Genomic DNA, 20,663 nt, shown 5'->3' with positions numbered 1-20,663 from the left:
TGCTGAGATCACAGAACCCTAAACTGCAGCCCACCCTGCCTGTGCTCTGCTTGCACAGCAGAGAACGGAGGCCACTGTTCCCGGGATCATGAGGGGCATCAGATGTCTCTGGTCTCCTCAGACACTTACACATGTGTACTCATACCCCAGACCAACAGACATACAGATAATTAAAAATAAAATAGATATTCAAATATAAAATAAGAGACCCAGAGAGCCAGCAAGTGCCTTTTGCCACCTGAATGAGGAGGGACCACCCACCAGGCGCAAACCCCCACAGACACAGGATGGGGGTATCTTGACACTGAACTTCCCAGCCAGCTCCAGAACAGTGGTTCTCAACCTTTCCAATGCTGTGACCCCTCAATACAGTTCCTCATGCCGTAGCGACCTCCAACCATAAAATTATTTCATTGCTTCTTCATAACTATAATTTTGCTACTGTTACGAATTGTAATGTAAATATCTGATATGCAAGCTATATGAGACCCAAGGGGTCATGACCCACAGGCTGAGAAGCGCCACTTTAGAACCATGAGAGAAGTGTGTGTCTGCCGATGACCCACCACGAGGGCCATGGTGTAAGTCTAGAAGTCTGGCTGTGCTAGGACAGTAGCCTGCCATGGGAATCAGTGTCCTTGCACCGTCTTTGCTCCTGCTGTTCTACCCAACTGCCCTGCTCTTCACTTTGCAGTAAGCATATTGTCTGAAGGGGGTCCAGGTCCCATGCCTGGGCACAGAACAAAGAACACGGGTGTTTGGGTTGCCCAGGGTCACTGAGAAGCAGGTGCCAAAATCAACCCCAAGGTGCCTTCGTGCTCTAGTCAAGCATTCTGCTACATCAACAGAAACCTCTCGGCTGTGAGTCCCAGGCCTGGGCCCTGAAAACAGTTCTGTGCACACATAGGATGTCTAGATGGGGTTCTAGCCGAAAGGGGCTGAGTGTACACACTTCTCCTTTTTTATTTTTTTCCTTTTTTTTTTTTAAATGTGCATTGGTGTTTTGCCATGGGTGTCAGGTCCCCTGGAACTGGAGTTGCAGACAGTTGTGAGCTGCTATGTGGGTGCTGAGAGTTGAACCTGGGGTCCTCTGGAAAAGCAGCCAGTGCTCTTAACCGCTGAGCCTGAATGCACACACTTCTGAGGGCACCGAGGGTTCAGCCAGGGGCATCAGCCAGTTGGATCTGCCATCACCCAGGAGGTACAGACCCCACAGGGCTGACCTGAGGTGTGTCCTGCCCTGGTGTGGCTGAGGACCTTCTTAGATAATGACAGGAACTCTCTGCCAGGCTTCACAGGCCCCCAAGCAGTCAGTACAGGGACTCCTCCTCAAGTAGCTTGGCGTGCTGGGTTGAAGCACAGAATGGAGAATCAGGCAGAGTGGGTTCCAAACCCAAGAATCTCTTCCTAGGCACTGTGAGGCTCAGCTTCCCCAAGCCTCAGTTTACCTAAGACCTGCCCAGCTGCTGTGAGATGCTAGTTCACTCCCTCGGCTCATATCCATGAAGGTCCCATGGTCAAGCTTCTGAACAGTTACTGGGGATATAATAACTGTGTGCAGGAAAGAAAGGGCCCTGGCCCAAGGCCCTTACAGCTCTATACCTGGCCTGGGTAAGTCTCCAAAGTGACTCTCCACACCACCACACACGCTGAAATTGCTCCCTCACCAGAGAGCTCACAATCCCTGGGAGAGGGGTGGGTGTCCACCTCCCACCTCACCACCCCACGTCCTCCTTTGGAGTTCTCAGGAACAAGGGTCATCTCTCCTGCATGGGATACTCCCTCCCCACAGCTGTCCTTCCTTCTCCATGTCCGTCCTCTCCCTGGCCAGCCAGTCTCAGCCCTTTATCACCCTGTGTGCCTAACTGCCTCCCTTCCCATGCTGGTCCCAGCACTGAGGGGTCCTGCCAGGTGGTCCCAGCCCTCATTGGTTCAGCAGACTCCTCTCAAATGCCAGCTATACCTGGGGAATCATGGCTGCGGGATAAGACTACACCTGGCCTGGTCTGCAGCATCCTCCCTGTGAAAGCCAATGAAAACAGGATACTCAGCCTCCGACGCACAGCCCTGAGTCATGTCCACTTCATCCACCTGGCTGCCCTTGGACCCTCCCTGTGCCTAGACCCATACATAGTTCGGCAGCATCCTCCAGGGGACACCGCCTGCCAGACTTCCAGGACAAGACACCCAACAGGGTAAAGTAGAAGTCACAAGAGACCATATTAGGGGAGAGTTGCAAAAAGTAAAATAAAGAGTGCCCTACGGAGGGAGGTTAGCCTTGTGACTCATGCGCCCAAGAATATTCCACGCAGGGCTGGTTCCAGGTCATGCCAGAAAGCCAGGAAGCCCAACCTAATTCAAGCCACTTTGGGACCAGTTGGGCCTCAGACGTGGTCACATGCCTTGGCCACCAACTCCCGGCAGTACTGGCATGTTACTTGTGTTCTTGGGGATTCTGACCCCTATCTGTCCTGTCCACGGCAGCCAGTACCATGGGGGACTGGGCTCACTTATCTCTGACCCATGGTGGCTCTCAGCCACAGGGAGTGACCACTGGGAGCCTGGGTAAAGCACTCTGCCTGATCCCATGAACACCCCTCACTTGATCCTCACACCGTCTTGGGCATTGTATTCTCGTATCTCAGAGGATCCCCTCACACTGAATGTGACAAGGGTCCAGTGAAAGCTCAGAGACTGGAACCCAGGTCCCAAAGGCTCAACCCGCATGCTGGCTCTTGTGCACATATGTATCTGCTCCCAAATGGGTCAGACTCAACACTTGGGTCCTCACGGTGCCTGGTGAGTGGCCTTCCAAAGATGCCTGGCTAGCTGGCTAGCTGGCCAGGGGGTCACTCCCAGGTCCCAATAGGCTGGGGACACCTCATGGTTGTCTATCACGAAGGTGTGCTGGGCACACCTGGCAACAGCTCACAAGAAGAAATGCAGCAGCCTAGACCAAGTGTGGCAGCTGGGCAAACCCCAGGCACCTCTTCCATCCATGGCATCCTGGGATAAGCCAGGCAGAACAAGGATGATCCCAGGTCCTGGTGAGAAAAGCAGGGACTTTGCAGGGTAACACTCCTAGGTTCCAGCTACAGGGCCACCCCCACTGCTGTGTGACCCTGGGCTAGCCTCCTGGCCCCTTGCTGTAGTCCTGGAGAAGGCTGGGGCCAGAACACAATCCCTAGCAAAGAACGGCTGCCCTTTCCTACCAAGCAGGCCTGCAATTCAGGTACTAGGTTAAGAATCTAAGTCCTCCAAAGCCAGTCCAGACAAGTTTGTGATGGAGGCCAGAAAGATTGGTTAATATTTACTTCAGTGACCCAAACCTTGCAGAGGCATGCCCTACCCAACCTAAAAATATAGGCCAGACAGGAAAAGAAGGAGGGAGGGATAGTGTGTGAGCCTAGGAAAGACAAAATAGCCAGACCAGCCCCCCAGCCAGAGAAAGCATCCATCCAGCTGTGAATACTTTAGGCACCTGACACACAAGGGTGCATTTCAAAGAACCTGAGGCCGTGAGCACATGACCCTATAGAGTCCACAGCTGGCCCTAGTCTCTAAGGCCAGTGCATGACCCCATGGCCCTCACCAACCCAAAGTTCACTTGGCCTGTTTGGACCTGAGTTTCCCAGCAGCCTCAGGGAGAACCCACAAGACGGATGAGTCGTCAGACTCCAAGGCCCCTGCCCTCTTGGGTTCTCATCCCCAGACACGGATGGGAAACCTGAGCTCAGAGCACTGAGCCCATTTGCTGAGGTCTGAGTGTCAGTCTGGGGTATAGGTGGGGTTTGAATTCAGGCTTCCCTCTTTGAGACTATTAATGCCAGCCCACAGATGGGCAGCTAGATGCCTGCAGAGAACCTCACTTCCCTGGACCCTACTGGATAATAACTACACTCTGGACATTGATAGGACTCTCAGCCCTTGCAACAACTGCTATTACCCCCAAATTGAGAAACAATACAGAGAGAGAGAGAGAGAGAGAGAGAGAGAGAGAGAGAGAGAGAGAGAGAGAGAGCGAGCTGGAGACATTTAACCAATGGCACACAACTGACAAGTGGCAGACGTGATTGAAGAGGTGGCTAAGGGTCTCAGCCAGCATCTCTACATGACTCCACTCATTTCATATCCCCAACTGTGCCTGGGACATGAGAGCAGCAAGGAAGGCCTGAGGAGGAAGAGAGCTAGGACCCCTCAGTTTTGCCTGTGCAGCCAGGACAGCCTGTACCAGTACCGTTCCCCTGTTGTGACAGCCTATAGCTCCTCAGTGTGACCCAGAGGCCCTCTTCTGATGCCTCTGCTGACCCTGCTGCTTGTTGGCATCCCCTGTGGACCAGGCCTTGTGGAAAGATGAAGGCAAAAGAAACATGGGCTTGGAAATGGAAAAGGTGCCCACCTGCCGCAGCTCTCAAGGGCAGGACCCTGTCTCCATCCCAAGGCTGTGACCCACCTCATCTGCCTGAGACCCTCCCACTACCCTTGGAGCCTCAGCCCAGGCTCAAAGTTTTTCACAATGACCACAGGATAGGCAACCACCTGCCCTTTAGAGCACCTGAAATTCAGGGCTGCAGCCATTTGCTTTGTTCTCCGACTCCCAGAGGGAAGTAGTTATGCTTCCGCTGTCTCTCTAGATCCTAGAGGGTCCTCAGCACACACTGGGAGGCCAAGGAGCTGGGTGGTGGGTGGATGGTAGATAGAGGATGAAAGATGGATAGATGGGCAGCTAGATGGCAGACGGATGGATAGATGGGCAGCTAGATGATGGATGGATGGATGGATGGATGGATGGATGGGGTATGGATGGGGTATGGATGGGTAAGTGGGTAGGTGAATGAGTGGATGGAGGGATGAAATACTGAATAATGAATGGGTAGATGGATCAGTGGATGGATGGAAGTGTGGGTAGGTGGATGGAAGGATAAGTGATGGATGGATAGAAGATGGGTAGATGAGGAATGATCGGTGAGTGGGTGGATTGTGTTTAGATGTGTGGATGGGTTAAAGGATGAATGGTTTGATGGTGGATGGATGGATGGATGGATGGATGGGTAAATAGATGCATAGATGCCAAGACAGCTGAATAGCCAAGAGAAAAAACAAATGACAGGAACGTATAAGAAGTGTTTTTGGAGCCCTACTCCAACCTGGAATGTCCTAGAGCTCAGATGCCCAGGGATTCCAGCTGTGACCCAAGTTTCAGTCTGACTCAGACATCTTGCAGACACCTGTTTCCCCATCCGGCTTAGACCTCCTCTGTGATCACCCCGCCTCCATCACCAGACACAGAGTAGGCAACACCGCAGGCTGTGACTGGCCTGACAGTCACGTTCTCTGGGTTATCCTTCATAGATCTCAACAGAAACTTACTAAATGAAAGACAAACAAACAAACCAAAGACCTGGGAGCTTTGTAAACCCAGGCCCAGCAAGATCTGCTGGCCCGGGCATCTCTACGGATACCAGCAAGGTCTGCTGGCGCAGGCATCTCTATGGGTACCAGATCTGATGGCCTGGGAATCTCTATGGATGCCAGCAAGGTCTGCTAGCCCGGGTATCTCTACAGGTACCAGGTCTGCTGGTCCAGGCATCTCTACGGATGCCAGCAAGGTCTGCTAGCCTGGGCATCTCTACGGGTACTAGGTCTGCTGGCCCAGGCATCTCTACGGATGCCAGCAAGGTCTGCTGGCCCAGGCATCTCTACGGGTACTAGGTCTGCTGGCCCAGGCATCTCTACAGGTGCCAGCAAAGTCTGCTGGCCTGGGCATCTCTACAGGTACAAGTCAAGCACTGGCGTCCTGTCCAGAGCCATCAACACTGTGTTGGCGCATCAGGCACATACCCAAGAGGAGCCCCAGGAGGCTGCTGCAGAGAAAGGCCACTCAGAGCAGGCCCCAATGTGCTCTCACTCACATGACAGTCACTCTGCCAAACATTTCTAGCTCTGAGGGTCCCAAAGCCTTCTCCAAGCTGGTCCCTAAACTGCTGGCCTCAGACCCACCTGAGTACCAAGAGAAGCTTCACGTGCAGATTCTGGTCTGGGGCTGACCTCGGTGGCAGAGCCATAGCTAGCATGCACCAGCGTGGGAATGAGAGGGTTTGGGGGCTCCAACCCCAGAACCGCCCCCCCAAAATATCAAAATATCCCAAACTCCCCCAATTCCTTCCTAAGAGGCCTGTGGATCAGCAGGCCATCTAGGGCCCCACTTAACACACACTCAGGTCAGAATTCTGGCTCCTGGGTCCTCCAGGGCTCAGGACCATGGGCCTACACCCGCCACCTTTGCACACAACTGGCCTACTATGAGAAAGTTCCTGGTGCAACATCCAAACCTAGGAATCACTGGATGAGTCCTCCCTCCTATTCTCCTTGTCTGCCCCCACCATGAGCCAAGTTACCCTGGCCATCCCAGCCAGACTGCCTTCCCAGGTGACCTGTAGTTGCAGTTATAGGACCCATGTTCAGGCAAGTGACATTAAACAACCAAGGAGCAGAAACAGGCTGGGAGTAAGAGTTCTGTTGGTCCCAGGTTGTCAAAGCTCATAGGAATGTCCCCAAATGCCACAAGCAATAGTGTCTGAGTTTAAAGATGTCAACAGTTCTGCACATCCGTACGTACATTTGGGACAGCATCTGTGTCCTGCAATACATTACAGGCTGCTCACGTGGAGAATGGAGGCAGCGGAGGCCAAGAACAGGGAAACCATAGCAGAATGATGTCTGTGGTAAAGGCTCTGAGAAGCCTGCAGCTCTAGAGCCTGATGAACACAGAGACTTGTTGACTGGGAAGAGTTCCAAGTCCTGATGGTGTCCGGGCTAGAGAGTGGAAGAGGCGGGGCTAAAGAGTGGAAGAGGCGGGGCTAGAGAGTGGAAAAGGCGGGGCTAGAGAGTGGGAGAGGTGGAGCTAGAGAGTGGGAGAGGTGGGGCTAGAGGTTCACAACTGTCTCCAATTCCAGTCATAGGAGATCTGATACATTGTATACACATGGTGCACAGACATACATTCAGACAAGCACTCATACACATAAATTAAAAATAAATAAAATCTTAAATAACATACATATTTTTTCTTTTCTTTCTTTTTTTTTTTGGTTTTTCAAGACAGGGTTTCTCTGTAGCTTTGGAGCCTGTCCTGGAACTAGCTCTTGTAGACCAGGTTGGCCTCAAACTCACAGAGATCCGCCTGCCTCTGCCTCCCGAGTGCTGGGATTAAAGGCATGTGCCACCACTGCCCAGCTTCAAAACATATTTTTAAATGGAACGAAAAGGCCTACATGTTCAATCTGCTCACCTTACAAAAGAGGAAACTGAGGCATAGGGAGAAGTTGAGGGGTGGGGGCAAGACTATCCATGCTCTCCTGGATGGTTGGCAGTGGGGTGTGAACCCAGATGCCCAGCTCTAGGCTTCTGGCACACACCCTTCTGAGGTCCCTGGTAGTGAAAAGCCCAAGACTGGGAACTGGGCTGCTGGGATCCCCAGTCAGGTCTACCTGACTTTAGGCGGAGCTTTGGGATAAAATGGGAACAACTGGAAAGACTAGGTGTCCCTACATGGGTAAGCGAACACCAAAGTCCCCCCAAGATCCTACCCAGATGACATGCCGGCAGGGGAAACACATGCTCAAATAAACTGAGGCTGACAGGGACCCTCCGGGTTTCGAGGGAGGGCTCCAGAGTCACATGGGACAGCATTCACATCCTGTGTGGCTTTGGGCTGATGCTCGCCCTTCTCCTCATCTATTCACTGGGGATAAATAAGCTGGCACATTACATACAGAGCAACAGAACCAGAAGCAGATGAGCCGCAGTGACCGTGGTTAGGATCCAATCTTGCAGGCCATGTTCATGTTACCCCTGCTTTGGGACTCCAGAGAGGGGGAGACCCTTGCTCACCGATGCTACACTCAGAACAGGCGGGGCTCTGAAACCTGTCTGACATCTCTCGCAGTGTCCCCAGTATGAGGCATGGGCCTGCCATCTATGAAACACAGCTCCCCAATGGGGCCACCTCCTTCGATGGTCTCATGTGACCTGTGTTAATTGAATCCTGGCCTGGACCCACGTGCTTTTCCCAACACTCCAAGGAAATGGATGCCCAGAAAGCTTTCACGCTGACCAAGTGGCTCCGGGAAGCCTCACACCCCGCTCCTCATCTCCAGAGGCCCTGAGACTACAAAGACAAAGTTCAAAGCCACAACATCTGTTCTGGGAGTCCCTCCCTGGGGTGACTCAACCTCGTGCCTCTGCCCTGAGACGGCTTTTGTTTCATCTACCCTGGTAGGCTCTGTGACCTTGGGAAGGTTACTTAACCTCTCGGAGTCTCTGAAACCTCTTTCAGGAGAAAAGAAATGAGCAGAGTTTGGGAAACGTGAGGAGGCAAGCAAGGTTCAGACGCTGGGCTAGTAATCAGGGTCTCGGATAGGCTTCAACCTGCTTCCTGTTTTCTCCAGCCCCCTTCTGACCCAGGATGTCCCTGGGATAGAAAATTCTGACTAACCCAGAACAGAAAATTCTGGTTGTGTTAGCCCTGACCCAAGCAGCTTCAGGGCTCACAGACCTTCAAGGTAAGTCAGAAGATTCCATGAAAGGTGTAGGGTCCCCCAGCAGCATTCTCCTGCCTCCAATCCCTCCCTCCTTTGAGCTAACCTTGCCACTTGCCTGCTTCAGCCAGTCCCTCCTCCAGTGTATTCCCTTTCCCTATGTTGGGTGGTGACCTGCCTGCCTCCCCCAGAGGCTGGAGGTGCCTACATCCTACTCAGCTGGGCATCTTGGCAGGTGTCAAAGAGGAACGCAAAGCCAGACAGATAAAAACCACTACACGCTTCTGGCATCTTCTTGGCAAGATTGAAGGAGGTCGTTGAGGTCATGGACACAGCAGCTGGCCTGCTGAAGAGCCACCCTCCCTCCCTCCTACCCTCCCTTCTACACAGCTGGGCATGGTGGGAACCTCTCTCCTGACTCCACCGGCTCCACCTCCATCACCAGAATCACAACCACACTTGCACTTCTGACTTATGGTTGATCTTGATCTTCCCAGAGTTCTGCGCTCAACCCCACACCCTAGAACAGCAAGATAGGTTCCTCCCAGTCAGGCTCCCTGGCTCTTTTGTGGCCCCTGGACCACCCTCACTGCTTCCACTGCACCATCCAGCCCAGATGTAGCGCTTAAGTCTGACCCTCCACAGGTGCCAATACACCGCCAACCTCTAAACATGACCTCCTCCTGAACTAATCCTCAGTTCCGCCCCGCCTCCCCACCAGCCATTCCCTGACTCCCCACAAACTGGCTCACTTACTGACACTGCCAACAACCAGGGATACAAAAGAAAATTCTAGAAGTCACCTGATTCCTTCCTCCCTCCCTCAGCCCTGCACATACACTCCTAGCTTGCAATTCTAGCTGATTCTATCTCAGACATGTAACCTTAATCCCACACTTATCCCAGCTCCCTGGCACAACCCCACACATACCCTGCTTCCCTCTGGCTCCAAGAGCCCACTACCTCACCTGGCAGATTGCTAAGATCTTCCTCAAGTGACCTTGGCAACTCAGGGGGCCTGAGGCAAGTGGAGCCAGAGTAGGCGCATGGCTCAAACCTTCCTGAACCCCCGCGTCGGCTTCTCCATCTATTTATCCCCTCCACTGGCCTGGAAACTATGGACTCCCTACCCTATGCCTGGCCCTCAGCCCTAGATACTCAGGCAAATGGCCCCAAGTCATGGCAACGCAGATAAACTACCTGCAGACAACCAACTGCTTAACAGATCATAAAGGTCGGGGAGGGGGGGGTGAAACCTAGCGGCCACCCTGAGGTTGTTGATAGCTCTGGAGAAAGACTGTGAGACCTCAGTTTCTCCCAGTTTCCTTTCTCTCCCCCACACACACCCACCATGATGACGCCATCATCAGAGTCAAGACGATGCTGGTTCAATCCCTGTGAATATCTAGAAGTCTGGGTCATAAATGTCTTCATTAGCCTCGGGTGCTCCGTTACAGTACCAGAAAACGACAAGGAAGTTCATCGACCTTTGGAGAAGATCCACAAGGAAAGGGTGACCGTCTGCCTGCTCCTTGTTGTAACTGAAGGGGATGAGAGTCCATGACCCCAAGGCTAGCATGATGGCTCAGCATATAAAGGCACTTGTCACCAAGCCTGACCGCCTGAGTTCAATTCCCGGGACCCAAGTGCCTGAAGAAAAGAACTGCCTACTACAAGTTGGTCTCTTGCCTCCACAGGAACATCACATTGCATACGCACGTGCACACACACATGCATGCGCGCGCGCGCACACACACACACACACACACACAGAGGCACACAAAATAAATGCATGTAAAGCATGAATAAAAATAATGCTACCTCAAAGTATGTTACTGTGGTATAAGAATCCTTTTGAGCTAAAGGCCCTAAGCAAGCAGCAGGGACAGGAATGCTCTCTGCCTGCTCCCTTCTGTCTAAAAGCAGGGTCCACGCTTCCCTTTGTGGTGGGGACATAAATCCTTCTCAAACAGGAAGAGGAATGTTGCCTACTGAACCTTTGTCAACTGAACAGGATGTAGAGAATCATCGGAGCCACAGCCTAAGGCCTACCCATGAGGGTGTTCCCAGGCAGGTTAACTGAGGCAGGAGACCCACCCTGCATAGCGGGAAGGCCTCTCAGGGGCATTAGAAGGCATAGAAGCTGAGTGGTAGCAGTCATGGCTCCCTGCTTCCTGACTGTGGATGTGCTAGGGCCAGTCGCCTCACGCCCGGGCCACCATGATAGGCTGTGCCCCGATCCGTGAGCCCAAATACACCCTTCCTTCCGCAGGCAGTTTTCGTCAGGTGTTTCCTCACACGGACAGGGAAGAGGCTGATGTAGCCCCACTTTTCTACCATTTCCTAGTCATTTTCCCAGGACTGACTTCTCTAATCACCTCAAATCACTTCTCTGTTGACGTGGGATGTCAACTTCTTCAGGGCTCTCACCACTGCTCTGTGACACCCTAAAACAGCTTTTAAAACTTAATGTTAAAATAAAAAGGCTATCTATAGGGCTGGAGATGTGGTTCAGTTCCAAGGCCCAGGTCCCTTAACGCAGGCGTGGTGACACACACCTGCCAATTCTAGCCCTGGGGAGGTGGAGCTGGGGGAGAAGAAGTTCAGGGTCACTCTAGGTTGGTGAGTGGAGCTCTCGGCCAATGTGGGCTACAGGAGATCCTGTCTCCAAAATTGAAATTAAGTTAATTAAGAGGCTAGACCAGCTTAGCATTTAGGAGACTGAGGCAGGAAGATTCTTATGAGTTCAAGGACAACCTGGGCTATGCAATAAGTTTCAGGTCAATATAGACCATATAATAAGATACCATCTGAAAATAATCACTATCAAATAATATGCAGGGCCAGCAAGATGCCTCAGTGGGTATAGGAGCTTGCATCAAGTTTGGTGACCTGAATTCAATCACCAGGACCCACAAGGGAAGAGACAACTGACTTTCTGCAAGCTGTCCTCTGACCTTTACACACTCAACTTAGTACACACACACACACACACAAATAAATAAATAAATGTAACAAAAACTTCATAAATAAAAGTATTCCTTTTCTCTTATTAATCTGCCTTTTGACAGTTTAGTTCTCAGGCCTCAGGACAGACCCTGAAAGTGTATAGCTGTATCTCCTCACCCATATAACAATCGCTCAAGCTTGCACTCAGCCCGGGGCGCTGTCCTGGGCACCTGCGTTTCTCTTGTTAGGTCCCCTCACCCTGAGACCCCAGTGCTAGGGTGATGCGGCAGAAGACAAAATGAAGGAGTCAAGAGAGTTCCCCAGCAGTGAGCAGCAGACCCCTCCTCTCCAGAGTCAGCACAGACCTGATGCATTATGGGTTCTACAAAGCCCAGGCCAAAAGAGCAAGCGAGTGGCTGCCTGAGCAAGTGGTACCACCACCCTGTCCAGAGAGTCTGGAGCTGGGGTGGTAAAGCGCTGTTTTGGATTTCTTCCAAGTTTTCTTCAATGGTCATGAGCTACCTGTGTCATAAAAGTAAAGGGGTTGGAGAGATGGCTCAGTGGTTAAGAGCACTGAGTGCTCTTGCATAGGGCTTAGGTTCGGTTCCTAATATTACCTAGGGGCTCACAACTATCTGTAACTTCAGTTCCAGAGATCCAACACCCTCTTCTGACCTCCACATATATTCCAGGCACACACATGGTACACAAACATGCAAGCAAACACTCACACACAGAGAAATAAAAGGAATGATTTTAAAAAGTAACCAGTCATAGTGACACACACTTTTTATCCTAGCATTGAGGAGGCAGAACCAAGTGGATCTCTGAGAATTCCAGGGCAACCAGTCTGAATAGCAAGTTCCAGGCCAGCCAAGACTACATTAGTGAGACCCTGTCTCAAGAAACAAAAATAATAAAAGTAAAATAAACTCTTAGGTAATGAGCATATTTGGGAGTTTCTGGGATGGATCCAGGTTGGAGATGTTTTCTCTTCTAAGACTGTTATTTTCCTACTTGATTTAACCATTGTTTTCCTATGGAAATTGAATAAGGTCTGCCCTGATAGCTCCCTCCCTTCACCAACTCCAAACAAGGAGGGCAAGGAGGATGTGGCTGTCTTCTGTGCTGACGGATGGGATTCAGGAAGCATGCCAAGCATGGGGCTTCTGGGATGGACTTTCACTAAGAAATACCGGGTAAGAGGAGCTCACCTTAGACACTCGGTAGGCAAATTCCACCATGTGCTGGTACCATCAGAGGCTGGCTCACTGCAACCCACCCACTGTCCTGGGCTGGGGACATGCCTATCTGGGGGAGGGAAAGTCTGAGACCATCTCTCAACCAACCCACAGACTGAAGAGAAAATGCAAGCAGGAGCTGGGACCAGGTATAACTAAGAGGCCATCTGTGTGAGCCGGTCATCCATCTTTCCATCTCTGCATTATGTGTGAATTGTCAGGATATCAACAGCTGGGCAGACCAGCCCTCAGTAAAGAGCACAGCAGTGTTCTGCGGCACAGGGTGGAAAAGCAGAGCTGTGGGCCAATAGAATAGGCTCTGGTCACCTCCAGCTCCCAGCCACATGGCCCTGGCCTCACCAGGTGGTAGAGGATAGAGACAGCAATGGGTCTGCCTCTCAGCTCAAGAGGGCTTAACATGCTCCCCGTGCAATGGTAGGGTGCCCACCACCCCACAAACTCACTGAAGCTCTCCTGACACTGCACTGGGGCTGTCCCTATGAACATTAAAGTTGGTTCCCAGCCTCACCAGAGCCACAGGGTGACAAGCCAGCAGCAAACAACTTGGATCTTCCCAACCTGGGGTTAAAATAAACACTTCCCACCTCTTCAGCTTCAAAGTTAGGAGGGCAAAAGGGAGGGGAGGGGTCTAGATATCTAGAGAGCTGTCTTTCCTCCCCACCTCCTAGGCAAAGGGAAAAGAAACCCAGAGCAAAGGTGGGAGCAGAGGACAGTAACACAAGCTATATAAGCTGGCATGGTGGCGCCCACATCATGTTACCCAGCCAGATCAAGATCAATGTCACAGCTGGGCAGGTGGGTCTCTCTCTCCCCCCACCCCTTCCTCCTTTTCTCTACAGGACCAGAAAATCTGACAGAAGTAATTTCTGTCTCTTGTCCTGGTTTAGGCGGGTAACTGAGAATATGTTGTTTAAAGGTGCTGTGTCGATTTGACTATCTGAACCAGCAGGTTTTACGTGCCATCCTCTGAAGCCTGCACCTGGAAGCTAGGCACTCTCATCCCATCAGAGGGAAGAGCATCTGGGAACTGAGCAACAATGACGGTCACGAGTTTGAGCTATACAGAAAAGTTTGTCTCAAATGAAAATAAGACGTGGGGCCTGTCTGGATGCTCTCCCCACTTACGTGCCCAGTAAGACTAAATAACTAATTCATTCTGACCCCTAAGACCTAGAACAGCAGCAGCAGACCTGCCGGGGATTCGGTGAGGGGCAATATGAAACACTTCAAGACATACAAGGAAGGGCGCAAACCCAGAACAAGACCTGATGGATAAGGTCTGCAGGCATCCTTTACGGATGGATACCCAGGAAGATGCCATAACTCCAGACCTAAGGAAGATCAGGTACTGCCTGCTCTGTCACAGACCTGTAGACTCCCAGTTTACCTGAAGCCAGAGCCACACTGAAGCTGCTTCTGCTATCGAACCTTCCAGAACCTGTTCCAAGGCGGTTCTTTCTTCATGCTGTACTTGACACATTTCCCCCCAACACAGGCAGCCATACCATGCCCATGTTCTGATGGTGGTTTTGTTGAATGACCAGTTTGAACATCTCTGGAACCTAGCAAGGAATTCTGTGTGTTGGTACAAGCCACTGTCCGAAGACCTAGCCCATACTCAGTAAGCTGTCATTCCTGAGTCCCAACCAGAAGTCAAACCATCTAAAAGCCAGCTGACAAGGTCTCAGAATCTGTCCAGGAGGGACATGGTCACCAGTGCCTAAGCCACCCTCAAGCAGTTTCGACCACACAGATGACCTGAGCATCATCGTAAATTACCTGACATGTCTGTCACTTTGACAGCTCACTCTCCTTCTCAGTGCCTAGTTCACTCTCTCTATAGCCTGTCAATCAATAGCAAAGATGCTCCCAATAAAACAAATCTTCTCATGTCATTCTCCTCCCCTTCTCTTTTGAGACAGGGTCTCACTATAGATAGATATAGCTATAGATAGATATATCCAACTGAGCTGGGACTCACTACATAGACAAGGCTAGCCTTGAACTCCCAGAGATGCACCTGTCTTGCAAGTGCTGGGATAAAGGTGTGCATCACCACACCTAGCCTTGACTCACAAGTTTTTAATCTTTGTGTGTGTGTGTTTCTGTGTGTCTGTATGATATATGTGTACGATCACATGTGTGAGAGCAGCCACGAGCATGCCACGGCATATGTGGAGGTCAGAGGACAACCTCAGGCGAGGTCCTTGCCTTACACTTTATTTGAGACAGTCTCATTGTTTGTGGCACCATATGCCACCTCCAAAAACTCACCTGTCTCCCTCGACCTCCCATAGCGATTCTGGGAATTCAAACTCGGGTGCTTAGACTTGGGCAGTAAGCAGTTTACCTACCGAGTCATCTTTCCAGCCTCTCCCATGACTCTGTATAATGGATGTTTAACAATCAGCTCCCAAGACTCAGCCTCCAGCCTCATGCCTCGAGACACGTTAACTCCAGCACAACACTGCCCAGAGCTCTGTACAAACCCATGAGGACAGACAATTCCTGGAAACATACTCAATTCAGGGACCTTAAGAAATGTGGCCCTGCAGACCTCCACCAAGGCAGAGACTGGGGTGTTCTCTAGGGACACCAGACAAAAAGCTGGGTCTGAGGGACTCTAGTGAGATGGGAAGAGAACCCTGGGACACTGATCATTTATGATTTTGAATCTGTGGGGACTCTGGATCCTTCGGGGACAAGGAACTTGGGATAAGGTGAGAACACAGAGGCCTGACACACCAGCTTGCAGAGGCCAGAGAGGATGAGGAGCCAGGAAGCCTGGGGGAAGCCACTGCGCATTCACTGACTTACAGAGGCCTCAGGCTGTCCCTTCATTGCTGCTGGCTCAGCTTCCTCATCTGTAAAAGAGATTGTCTACCCTGCCTAATTGCCAGGGTTGTTGTCAAACAAAAAGATAGTGGCTGTGAAAGTACAATATAAACCTAAGCTGTTATTACCAGCCTATATAACCACCCTCTTTATCTTTTCAATTTTATCTGAGATCATTATACTCTTGCCACTCCGTTCCTTCTTACCACAGAAGCTTCCAGGACTCAGCTCCTCACCCAGCCCTCCAACTGGCAGATACTATGTCCGTTCAGGGGTCCTTCCTTTTCTGATAACGTGGTAACCAGCCCCCAAAGGGGCCCAGCAGCTTTGCCCAGTTTGTTTGCTACAGAGCAAGAGACGGAGCCCAAAGCCCTGCACACACCAAGCAAGTGTTCTATCACTAAGCTACATCCTCAGCCCCCTAAAGCTAAAACTTGAAACAGTAAAGTATAGGAACCAGCAACCATCAGCTGACCGCCTACTATGTGCCAGACAGCGTTGAAGGCTGGTGAGCAAGAACAGACATCGCCCGTGCATTCAAAGCCTTCCAGATGCAGAGAAACTTCTCTGCTTGGGACAGGACTCCCAAGAGCATGAGAAAACCTGCTTGGCTTGATGGAGAGGAGGTACCCCCCAAATGAGAACTGGAAGAGGTAAGGGGTGGGCAAGGCTGGGACCAAGGGGGAGGATCCTAACCTCAGGCAGACAACTGGGATGGAGGTGCGGAACAAGGGCGCCTGAGCTTTGCCTGTGATCTTCAGGCTGTGCTCCTCACCCTGAGTGCCCAGCTTGGACTCTGTGGAAGCCCATGCTGTGTGGACAGGTGGACAGACTGGTGTTTCAGCTCCAATCCACAGGCCCGCAGGGCTGGGCTGCATGTATTAATGAGCCTTCACAACCTGCTCTCCCCCACATCCAAAGAGGAACAGATGGGACCTGGGGCAGGCTGGGCAAGGACTTCTCTAGGGGGACTCCAAGGCCTTTGAAGCAAACAGAGAGATCCAAAGCCCTCCAGAAATGAGATCCGCCGAGTACCACCTCCCTGCATTGGGCTTAGCCAGGGTCTTCAGGCTCTTAGCGCCAAATGACTCCCACTTTCAGTAACACAGAGATACTGGCCCCTCCCCTACTTCAGACCAGGGCTCCCTCTCACAAGTCACCCCCCAGAACTGGTCTTCACCATTTAGAGAGCCCACTGGACTCATATCTCTACCCAAGGCCACCCAGGGCTCTGTGCCCATGGCCTGCCGCTGACCCAGCGTCCACTCCTCCCACGCTCCACTCCTGCGGGAGGCCTGGCTGTCCCGCCTCTGGGCAAGGACTCAAGACGAGAGAGGCTAACCCCGAACAGAAGCCACACCTGACTTCATGCAATCTGGGGACCCCACAACACCCAAGGTCAGTGGGGCGTGGGGGGGGGGCACAGAAAAGCACAGTGGAGAGACAGGGTGAGGATGACACAGAGCTTGGAGCGGGGTCCAGAGAGAGAGAAGAAAACAGACAAGGCACAAAGGCCAGTCAGGACTCAGACAGAGGGACACTCAAGGGGCACAAAAGGACACAACCAAAAGACGGACCCGCGCTTACAGGACTGGAAAGTGTTTCCAGAGGCACTTGGGAAACCCCGACACACAAAGCAGCCAGAGACCAGGAGCCCGGGCCTGGGCAACGCGCACTCACCGTCCCTGCCGCTCACAAAGGCTCCACGCCACCGCGCCTCCCAATCCCGCCGCGGGCGCCGGTGGCCGGGCCGAGCCCCGCGCCCCGCTGCAGCCCCGGCCCGCGGCCTGCAGCCGCTGCACGGCCCGCCCCGCCCGCCCGGTCCCGGGGCGCGCGGCTGAGGTCACCGCTTAACCCCTGGTGGCCTGGCTTGCACGCGGCGCCCCTCCCAGCTCCCCTAACAGTGATCCCGGAGGGAGGCGGGGCTCGACTCTCCACCCATCCTCCTCCCTCTTCGGGAAACTGAGGCTGGGGGTGGAAAAACCCCAAGCAATACCAGGGACTCACAAACACAGACCTCCGCCTTCCCGGTCTGGCAACAGACGCCCCTACACACCACTGCGCCTCTCCGCTGCAGCCCCGGGAAGGATCCTGAAGACACCAGCTCCTTTAAATTCCCCCAGCGTGGCCTGGAGGTCCCTGCAAGGGGTGAAAGGTGCATAGGCCTATCCTCATGGAAACTGAGACCCATGAATGTGTCCCCATGCAGACCCAAGACCTCTTGTGGCTGCTCTACTTCCACAAGGGCTGGGTGCAGCCTGGAGTCTGGTAGCAGCTGGGCAGCCCCAGGTACCCGTGCCTTGCTCAATGAAGGGCTTTGACATCATCATCACCCAGCCTTAGATACAGCCCCATTTTCCAGGACCAAAACTGAGTCTCAGATATGGGAGTCATCCGCCAAAATCCCCCAGCCCCCCAGCAAGGAGCTGGTGAAGCCTGGCTCCCAGTTCTCCATCCTTGCTTGCCTCAAGGCTGCCAAGTGACGTCTACTCCCTTCCAGGATCCCAGAGAGGGCCTCCGGATATGATGTAATTAATTACAGTTATCAGGTCACTAATTAAGATTACCCGTTGTTATTAAACACTCCCAGCTACCTCTCTATGTGAGAGGTAATTCACACTCGGGCTTATCAGCAATTATTCCTGGGTTAGCAATAATGACTGAAGGGTTCAAGTGCAAAGTATAGGTGGAAAGCATTGTCTAACGGTGTTTGTGGCCACAAAACCCGTGGGAAGGCATCTTGCTATTGTTGCTGATGGTGGTGCTGTGTGTGTGTGTGTGTGTTTGTGCCCATGTCAGATATCTTACTCAATCATTCTCCATACCTTTTTAAAAGATTTTTTGTTTTTAATTATGTTATGTATAGATCTGTCTGTGCAGGTGAGCGCAGCCACCCACAGAGGCCAGAGACTTCAGATCCCCAGGGAGCTGGAGTTACCAGCAGTTGGGAAGCGCTTCACATGGGTTCTGCGAATCAAACTCAGGTCCTCCAGAACAAGACTATCCAAGCCACTTTATTTGCAGAGGTCTTGCATTCAATCTGGAGCTTGCCCGTTTGACTCAATTGGCTGGGCAGCAAGATCTAGCAATTCTCCTGTCTCTGCCTCCTGGTGCTGTGATTACAGGATCCTGTCACTCCACCCAGCTTTTGATATGGCCGCTGGGGATCCAAACTCAGGTCTTTCTTGTTTTCAAGGCAAGGCCTTTACTCACTGAGCCATCTTTTCAGCTCCTTAATTGTTTTATTTTTTTTTAATGCCCTCTATTGGGGCTGAGGAGATAATTCAGTGGTTAAGAGTGCTTGTTGCTCTTACAGAAAACCTGGATTCAATTCCCGGCACCCACATGGTGGCTCTCCATCATTCATAACTCCAGTTTCAGAGGCCCCAAAGTCCTCTTCTGACTTCCTCAGGCACCGGGCATGCACAGGGTGAACCTACCTACATGCAGGCAAAACACTCGCTCATACACATAAAATTAAATTAATAAATCTAAGGAAAATTAAATGCCCTCTTTTCATAAGGTGCCTGCCTTGAGGGCTACCAAAGAAGAAAGGAACCAGAGGAGCCCAGACCCTGCCTCCTTGGCTCTCAGACTAGGAGGAGACACCAATAAACAGACTAGAGACAGACAAGTCATTGGGCCGAACTCTCTAAAGTCACCAGAGAGTCCTCACTCTGGTCATTAGGTGACAAATATTTGCTGAACACTTGCTATCCCCACAGGCTCCATTTGGAGAAGATAGGAGACTTCCAGTCTCTGCCCTGGGGGAGCTTCCATGCCAAGGGCTAATGTATCGCAGTCAGAAGAACAGGGGACTGTGCCAAAGGCCATCAGAGCAGGAAGAACATCAGATGTTCAGAGTGACCAGAGCTCACAGTGTAAAGACCAGAATGTGACTTGAGGGGGCTGTCACAGCCAGAACCAAGCACATGCACTGAGTGTCTGTTCTCAGCTTTTCCAGATCTGTCCCAGCCTCCTTCGGGCTCTTGAGGCTGCAATCCCCTCCCAGAGCTACACCAAGACCCAGAATCCCTAGGACGCCTGCCTTGCACTCCCAGCATGCAGCTGTGAGCAGGATGCGGATCTGATTTGATGCCAGCTGGAGAGCACTGTGGTCCAGACCTCAAGAGATCACGGTCTAGATGCCTCTTGTGCCCCCAGAGCTTTGCACACTCAACGTTTGAGGGTTCCATGGATTCCTAGTGGACACCCCCAAACCCTCACCCATTGAACCCTTGAGGTTCCATGCTGCAAACCGCCCGCTGAGAAAAGCAAACTGAGCTTGCTTGCTCTCTGCACAGTCCCTCTGCAGTGCTATTAACTGGTGGCCAACACTTGATCCCTGGGAACATGGCCATAAAAAGCCAGGTTGCCAGAGCTCCAAATACAGCTAGGAGATGGTAATGGCCAGTTTGTGTCCCCTGTGGCGTGGCCATATTCTGCAGGAGACAGGCCCCTTTCACACAAATATGTTCTCCACCAGCCAACCCTCTCCGCCAGTCCCATGCACCCTTGACTCCCAGGCCCTTCCCCTGTGACTTAGCATTTTAACTTTAGCGTCTCTCCGCTCTCTATTTTACCATAAAGAGGCATGCTTGACCAGGAATGAGACCACAGCCTTCACAAGTTGGGCCTGCACAGCCTCCTGCCTTCTTCCTCCCCATCAACTTCGTTCTCTGAACATGGACACACATCTCCTCTCCCTTCCTCCAGCTCCATATTTCTCTTTATTTTTATTTGTTTATTTTCTGTTTGGTTTGTTGGTTTGAGGCAGGGCTTCTTTGTGTAGCCCTGGCTGTCCTGGAACTCGCTCTATAGACCAGGCTGACCACAAACTCACAGAGATCCACCTGCCTCTGCCTCCAGTGCTGGGGATTAAAGATGTGCTGCCACTCCCAATGTTTTACTTTTATGACACAGGGTCTCACTATGTAGCCCTGACTGAGTTAGAACTTGCTATGTAGACCAGAGTCTATGAACTCAAAGATCTGCCTGCCTCTGTCTCCCAAGTGCTAGGACTAAAGGCATGTGTCACCAATGTCCGGCTCGTTTTATTTATTTTTTTAAGATTTTC

At 51.9% G+C, this 20,663-nt stretch overlaps 1 protein-coding gene across 5 annotated transcripts in view; it reads right to left on the bottom strand.

The window, feature by feature from the left end:
* Positions 1-17,630, bottom strand: part of Arhgef10l (Rho guanine nucleotide exchange factor 10 like) — a 123,884-nt gene extending 106,254 nt beyond the window's left edge. For 3 of the 5 annotated variants that reach the window (XM_057784345.1, XM_057784346.1, XM_057784347.1), the window contains exon 1: positions 17,604-17,630. The gene's annotated coding sequence lies outside the window, so the exon portion shown is untranslated. Of the gene's footprint in view, positions 1-17,266; positions 17,397-17,603 lie in introns of those variants that run through there. The other 2 variants (XM_057784348.1, XM_057784349.1) reach the window with 2 other exon arrangements.
* Between the last annotated feature and the right edge of the window lie 3,033 nt (positions 17,631-20,663).

Source organism: Chionomys nivalis, chromosome 11 (genome assembly GCF_950005125.1).
Source record: "Chionomys nivalis chromosome 11, mChiNiv1.1, whole genome shotgun sequence".
In the NCBI taxonomy this organism is placed as follows: Eukaryota; Metazoa; Chordata; class Mammalia; order Rodentia; family Cricetidae; genus Chionomys; species Chionomys nivalis.
This window is presented reverse-complemented; position numbering and strand designations above follow the sequence as displayed.